The sequence below is a fragment of the Odontomachus brunneus genome, unplaced genomic scaffold (assembly GCF_010583005.1).
Source record: "Odontomachus brunneus isolate Ranch 3 - 2012 unplaced genomic scaffold, Obru_v1 Obru_scaffold_007, whole genome shotgun sequence".
Classification (NCBI taxonomy): domain Eukaryota; kingdom Metazoa; phylum Arthropoda; class Insecta; order Hymenoptera; family Formicidae; genus Odontomachus; species Odontomachus brunneus.
The window spans coordinates 1,942,791-1,948,982 of NW_022639457.1; the positions used below are offsets into that span (position 1 = coordinate 1,942,791).

At 40.9% G+C, this 6,192-nt stretch overlaps 1 protein-coding gene across 3 annotated transcripts in view; it reads right to left on the reverse strand.

The window, feature by feature from the left end:
• The window catches only part of LOC116854023 (LIRP-like), a 20,937-nt gene that overhangs the window by 9,160 nt on the left and 5,585 nt on the right, over positions 1 to 6,192 (reverse strand). Inside the window, exon 1 of one of the 3 annotated variants that reach the window (XM_032835479.1) lies at positions 5,164 to 6,103. The exons of 1 other annotated variant lie outside the window; for it this stretch is intronic. The gene's annotated coding sequence lies outside the window, so the exon portion shown is untranslated. Of the gene's footprint in view, positions 1 to 1,998; positions 2,187 to 5,163; positions 6,104 to 6,192 lie in introns of those variants that run through there. One more of the 3 variants, XM_032835482.1, reaches the window with a different exon arrangement.

Consider the following 6,192-nt stretch of genomic DNA (forward strand, 5'->3'; position numbering starts at 1 on the left):
CTCTCTCTCTCTCTCTCTCTCTCTCTCTCTCTCTCTCTCTCTCTCTCTCTCTCTCTCTCGTTGAAGTAGCTTTTATCTATATTGATTGATTATTTCATATGTAGCGCGCTAATGTCCACTCGTATGAAATAGGAGAATTGAATAATAAATTTTGTATATAAAGTTATCGACAAGAACATTATGTGTTATAACAAATTATATCGTGCGTATTTTAGATCAACATAGATTTCATTGAGAGAAAGAGAGTTACCGAAATCGTATCTCATCAATTGCAATTGATATTGCAATTTTTTTAAACGTTACATTTTTATACGTTACGTATTTTGGTAACACGTAAAATAAGATATAATCACAAAATAAGATGTAATCTGAAGCCTTTTTATTTATACTTTTTATTGCTCATTTTTACCATTAAATGTCGTTCAATAATGTACTTAATAATAATAGGTAAGTTGATGTGAAGTACGATTTAGAAAACACTGATACGATTTCGCCTCTAATTGTTCTTCTCTAATCCTTCTTTTACCGGTGCATCTAGCCTAGATTAAATCATATAGCGTAGGTGTGTGCATGTAAATACGATTTATAGACCAATCGCTCGTAGCTTGCCTAGTAGAATAATAGTTCTGTGATATTTGCTCCAAGCGTAGCTGGTAAAAGCATGTAGTTGGATCGCAACAATGTTAACTTGTTTCGTACGCCGGTCGATTAGTTGCGTTATCAACGAAAATGGAAATAAGGCCAATGGCTCATGTGATCGCGTACGAGTATATGAATACGACACGATGTTTCCATACGTTTTATTGAAGGAACGTGATTCTCGCGCGACAATATTTTTTCCCAATGATGTACAGACGAATAATTGTTCTCAACGTTCTCATTACAACAGAAATCGAATGTATTTATTTTCTAGCAACTTCCAGTTGCTCTTAATTGCAATGTCGAGCCTCAAAATGTCAAGCCTCGAAATCACTCAGAATTCGATCGGGAAAATATGGAATTTTTTATTTTGACGTTTCAGGGTTGATTATTCACAGGTACATTATTCATGATCGATTCGCGTATGCAATATCATTAGACGCGACTCGTCGCCGTAGCAGACACATTGACTTGCCCTCTTCAAAACAAGCTACGTGAAATATAGGGCAGACCATTTCTATTTCCGGCGCATCGTGGCGACGGGAATTAGCGTTCAACACCAGCAATAACAGAAAGAAACGGCGCATATTGATGTCGAAGTTATCTATTTATCTTTCTCCCCTCGCGCGATTATCAACGACGCTGAAAATATACGTACAACATCCATAATCTCTGAAGAGTATTACCAGACCGATAGATCGATCGAATCGTTTATTACATTCTCAATTTAACCAAGAGGGCTCTTCTGCATACCAAAATTACTGATCAATTAGACTCAGTTTCTATCGCGATAACACATCATTTCTAATATTGACTCGATCGTCCCACAAAATTATACGATTTAATCGTAACTTTTTAAATATTCAGCAACAATCATCTATACGGAGCAATTTCCCTTCGCCGGCGCGAAGGAAATCGCGTGTCTACCGTCTGGAAAATAAAGCCGATATAAAAAAAAGTGTGTATTTGCGTCTGCGAGAGCGAGCAAAACGGCAAGCATACTCGCGGTATCTCGTCGCGAAATTAATAAGCGTGTTCGTAAACGCCGACATAAAAGCGCGAGAACTATCTGCAAAAATCAAAACGCGTCCTTGCGTGCACGGCACAATGTGTCCTATTATCCCCGCGTATATCGCATAATTTGCACACAATTGTGCACAATGTCGGTAGTTTGGAAATAGTTGCCGAGAGGTCTTTTTTACGTCTTTTTATAAACGTCCCGATCTCGTCGATCAAGGTGGTTGAACAGTTTCTCTTGGATGCACGCTCTTCCCAGATTTCGCGCGTGTCGCAAAATATTATTGTGTCGGCCTCACGTCACGTCGAAATTCGCGCAAAATAAGACCGAACGACGATTACCGTGTCGATAATAAATGGCGTGCGCCGTTCGTTGGCTTCTCGTCTGGCTTTTCCACCGATTGTAAACAGCGTCGAGCTACATAGAGTCGCCCGGCCAACGTAAGAAGAAACGCACTTCACGACAGCAAAAAGTCCCGCAAATTGAAAAGAGGACTCTTGCCGGAGCGGGGTCTTGATCGCCCTCGCCTTTCTCCGCTATTCCCGGACCTCTCTCTTACGCTCTTTTCCCTCTCTCGCCCCTTTCTCTTCCTCACGGCGCATTTCTATTTTTGTCTTTTCTCTTAGCATTATCTGCCGCAGGCAAATACGAGTAATAAACACGTGTATATAACACTCGGAAAGATACTAAGCGGGTTACACGCACTCGAGGGAGCGCACTCACGTACGATCGAGCGCAAACCGGCCAGGGGTGATCGACTTTCCCGATTAAGGCGCGATCGCAAAGTTCGCGAGGGACTCGATGAACTTTTTCGCGCTTGAAAAATACAGGACTAATGCAGTTCGTTACGATCGCACGTGGCTTCGCGCCGTTCTGCGGCCGCGAAATTGCGCAGATTTCGGTCAATTTCATCAAATTGTGACTCGTAAGATTACACGCCTTGCGATACAGAGCGAATGAGTGTGATTTTTGGCACGAAATTCTGCGAACCTTCCGCCAACAATCGTCCAATAACGATACGATTTCGGATCTCAAACATTGCATAACAAATAATTGTTTAGCTTTGCAAATTGAAATAACAATCGCTTGAGATATCGTGTGAAAGGCAACAGAAATAGCGAGCTATTTTAAGAGTCGGTCGATTGTAAGGTCGCTGTTTCGAATCAAGAAGTGTTTTTAATGTCGAGATTGCGCCATTTGTTGCATATCTTGCGTTACTCAGGATACAACTTGAGTAAAAAACAAAAACAAAATACTCGAAGGCGATACGAAATACCGCCGGAGACTTGAGCATCGTGCCCCTATATGAGTCATGGTGATAAAAGCGTGCTTTCAGCCTCGTCGGAGTTTGCCCGCGACATGTGTGTAATTTCTTGAATGAGACAACTATGTATCGTACGTGAAAATCGATACAGTTTAATTTTTAGCGAGTACGATAACGGCCATTTAAATACGAAGAGAGACCTCAACAAATATTTGGCGAAAGCCAATGTTCAACAGCACTGTTTGCTATATTCGATAAATGTTTAAGTGACAATAACTAATCGCGTAACCCGTTAGTAACGAAGAAGATCGCGTCGATTACGAGTGCTACTCCAACACCGCAAAGTGGTGCAATTAATTATGCGCCATTTGTTCGTGCCATGCCATGTATACGGGATTCCGAGCAATTGACCAGAACGTATTGAATAACGAGGATATGCATTTATGCGTTATAAATCGCGCGTGAAGCAAGAAGTGCCAATGTGAAGGGAAAAGAAGCCTATCCCGAACGCATAAATTAGTCGGTCCAACGCTCGATCAACGAATGCGCCTGATTACGCGTTTATTGGGTTCGATTCATTTGAACGAGAGATCACTATCTTTTACATGATACGTTCGCGATACTTCAGCGTTGAAATACGATATTTGGGAATATAACTTGGATCATATTTCGAGTTGAAATATTAGTCCTTGAAATTTGGTCCTACTTTCGACCTCAATACCCGATTTAACGACTACTTTAATATTCTCAAGTCTACACCAACCACTTTTGATTCTATTTAACCTGCTGAGTTCGTCAAAAAATCCTCTTTAGAATCTACAAGTTGTATTTTGTGCATTTTCTCCGCCATTTAGAGGCGGCAGATAGAACTTCAGTTTCTAATGTGCATTAAACATACACTGATCCTTCAAAGTATATACTAAGAGAAAAAACGTTTAATCTAAGAAACAAAAAATAGTCATTCGGTGGTTATTAATAATACATTTACTTATACTAATAAAATATTTTTCAAATAAGAAAATATACATTTTCTTAAAACCTGTATAGTTGTTAGAAAATTTGGGTCGAAAGTAGAACTAAAATTTCGACTGGGATTACACGATTTGTTGAGGGAACGTGCAAAGCACGTTATTAATTAAGAACGAATTATAACAACCAAATGTTAAAGAAATTAATCAAAATACGCGATCAAAAAAATCATTTCTCTTATTAAATTCTATTGTAATATTGGTGATAATAATCTCGCATGTTACTACTACCATTTTCGTGTTAGAAAACCAAAAAGTATGATCAAAAACAGTCACGATTTTAGTTAAATCAGTCATTTTTTTCTCTCAGTATACATGATCGACGTGTGTTATGGAGTTGACATTACAATTTGACGGCCTAAACGAATGAAACTCGCATTCTCTAATAATGCAATTGCACGGTGCACGAGCACCAAGCGTGCTGCATATACATGCGTCAAGTGCAGCAATTTGAGAGAACTCGCATAGGACTTGACGCGGCAGTGCGTGGTTAGAATTAATGTCAACCGTTATCCTCGAATAATTCGAGATTCGTATAATCGGCTCTCTCTTGCGTGACGATTTGAAATGGCGATTCAAAATCACTCCGCCAAATATTTCGATAATAATCAAATCAATATGGATAGTAGAACAATAATACACACGAATAGAATCTCTCGCGGGAATAAATGAACGCATTTTGCCACATTTCACTGCTAACAGCGCGAAATCGGTCGCGGAATTAAACAACAAAATTGAATGAGCGAGCAAACACGTCGAGAGAGTCCCTATCTCGAGAACTTTCTCGCGTATTCTTTTCTCTCATAATAACAATAATAATCTTTATCCACGCGGAAAGAAATATGTACAAAATTTACATTCTTTGCAATTTATATTGCACTGCAAGTGTTGTATAATGTATTCTTTTAGATAAAAAAAATATTTATTCGCGATAGATACAGATTTACTCATACTAATATAAAATATCTCTTAAATGAGAAAATTTTCTTACAATTTTCCAGCTTTTCATAAAGGCCATTGTTTATTTCATTTAAATAAAAGAATCTGGATTTAAGTATATATAAGTAAATATGTTATTAATATCGACCGAATAGAAATAATTAAATAGATTCACAATTAAAATAACAATAGTAATTAGTTTCCGCGCAACAGGTCATCTTACTTCTCGATTAAGACGACTTTAAAAAGTAAAAGCTTATGGAGTGCAAACTTACTGAGTGCGTTGAAGTAAAACGTGGATCATAAGGCGACTTCTCTATCACGAGACAATATCACAGTCTGGCACTCTTTCTCAGCCGTTACTACGGGACGTTACTGTTGCGGACGCAAACAGGTGGGATGTGATCGCTACGGTGACGGAGAGACTAGTTATTCTCATGGGGAATGCGATCATGAAATGCCCCGTAAACGATATCGGGCCACCGATATCGAGACAATGCTCGAGACTCCTCGGATCAATTCTTCCCAGTGTCTGGAATATATTGGCAGCCGTTGGCGAGCACTTTGCGCTCAAGATCGCCCTGGTTACCCGCCACCTGTGCCAAACGAGATCACAAACCGATCGATCGCGGAGAGCGCCTATTCGCGATTAATCTAGGCTGGAACAACGATTCGATCGCGGGGTCGACTCGAACTCCTCGCTTCTCCAGAGAGACGCTGATTCTTTAACTTCGTTAGCGTGTAGTGTGCCACAGGTGCACGATACTCTTCTTCTTATTCCTAGCAGATGCTTAGGTGTCGTAGATCACAGTCGTATATTCGCCTCCTCTTTCCGTCCTCTCCGGCAACAACTGCGGCGAGACGGTCGTGTTACTTTCTATGAGATCTTCGACCCTCTCGTCGTCGAACGGTCTTCCGCTTCGAGCGATTTCGAGCTGACGACGACGCCGATCGAATCGTAAGCTCTTATTAACGATTCGTGATATGTGCTAGCCTACGGAGAGACTAGCACGGTGACGATCGCGAGCGTGGATCCCACGCTTCTCTCTTTCCGAGAGGATCGACGAGGCACGTCTCGACCGCTCGGTCGCCGACGAGCGTCTCTTCCGACTAGGAACGTGCGGTCACGTTTCTGACAATGCCAGCCTGATTGACCGCAATTGTCACAGAGACCTGTCCTCGGAGGAGTTCTCCGTCTCGAGAAGAGACCGCTGACCAACTAGCGTGGCTAAGGTGGCTCGCACTCGCTTTTTCTCATTCTCTCTCTCTCTCTCTCTCTCTCTCTCTCTCTCTCTCTCTCTCTC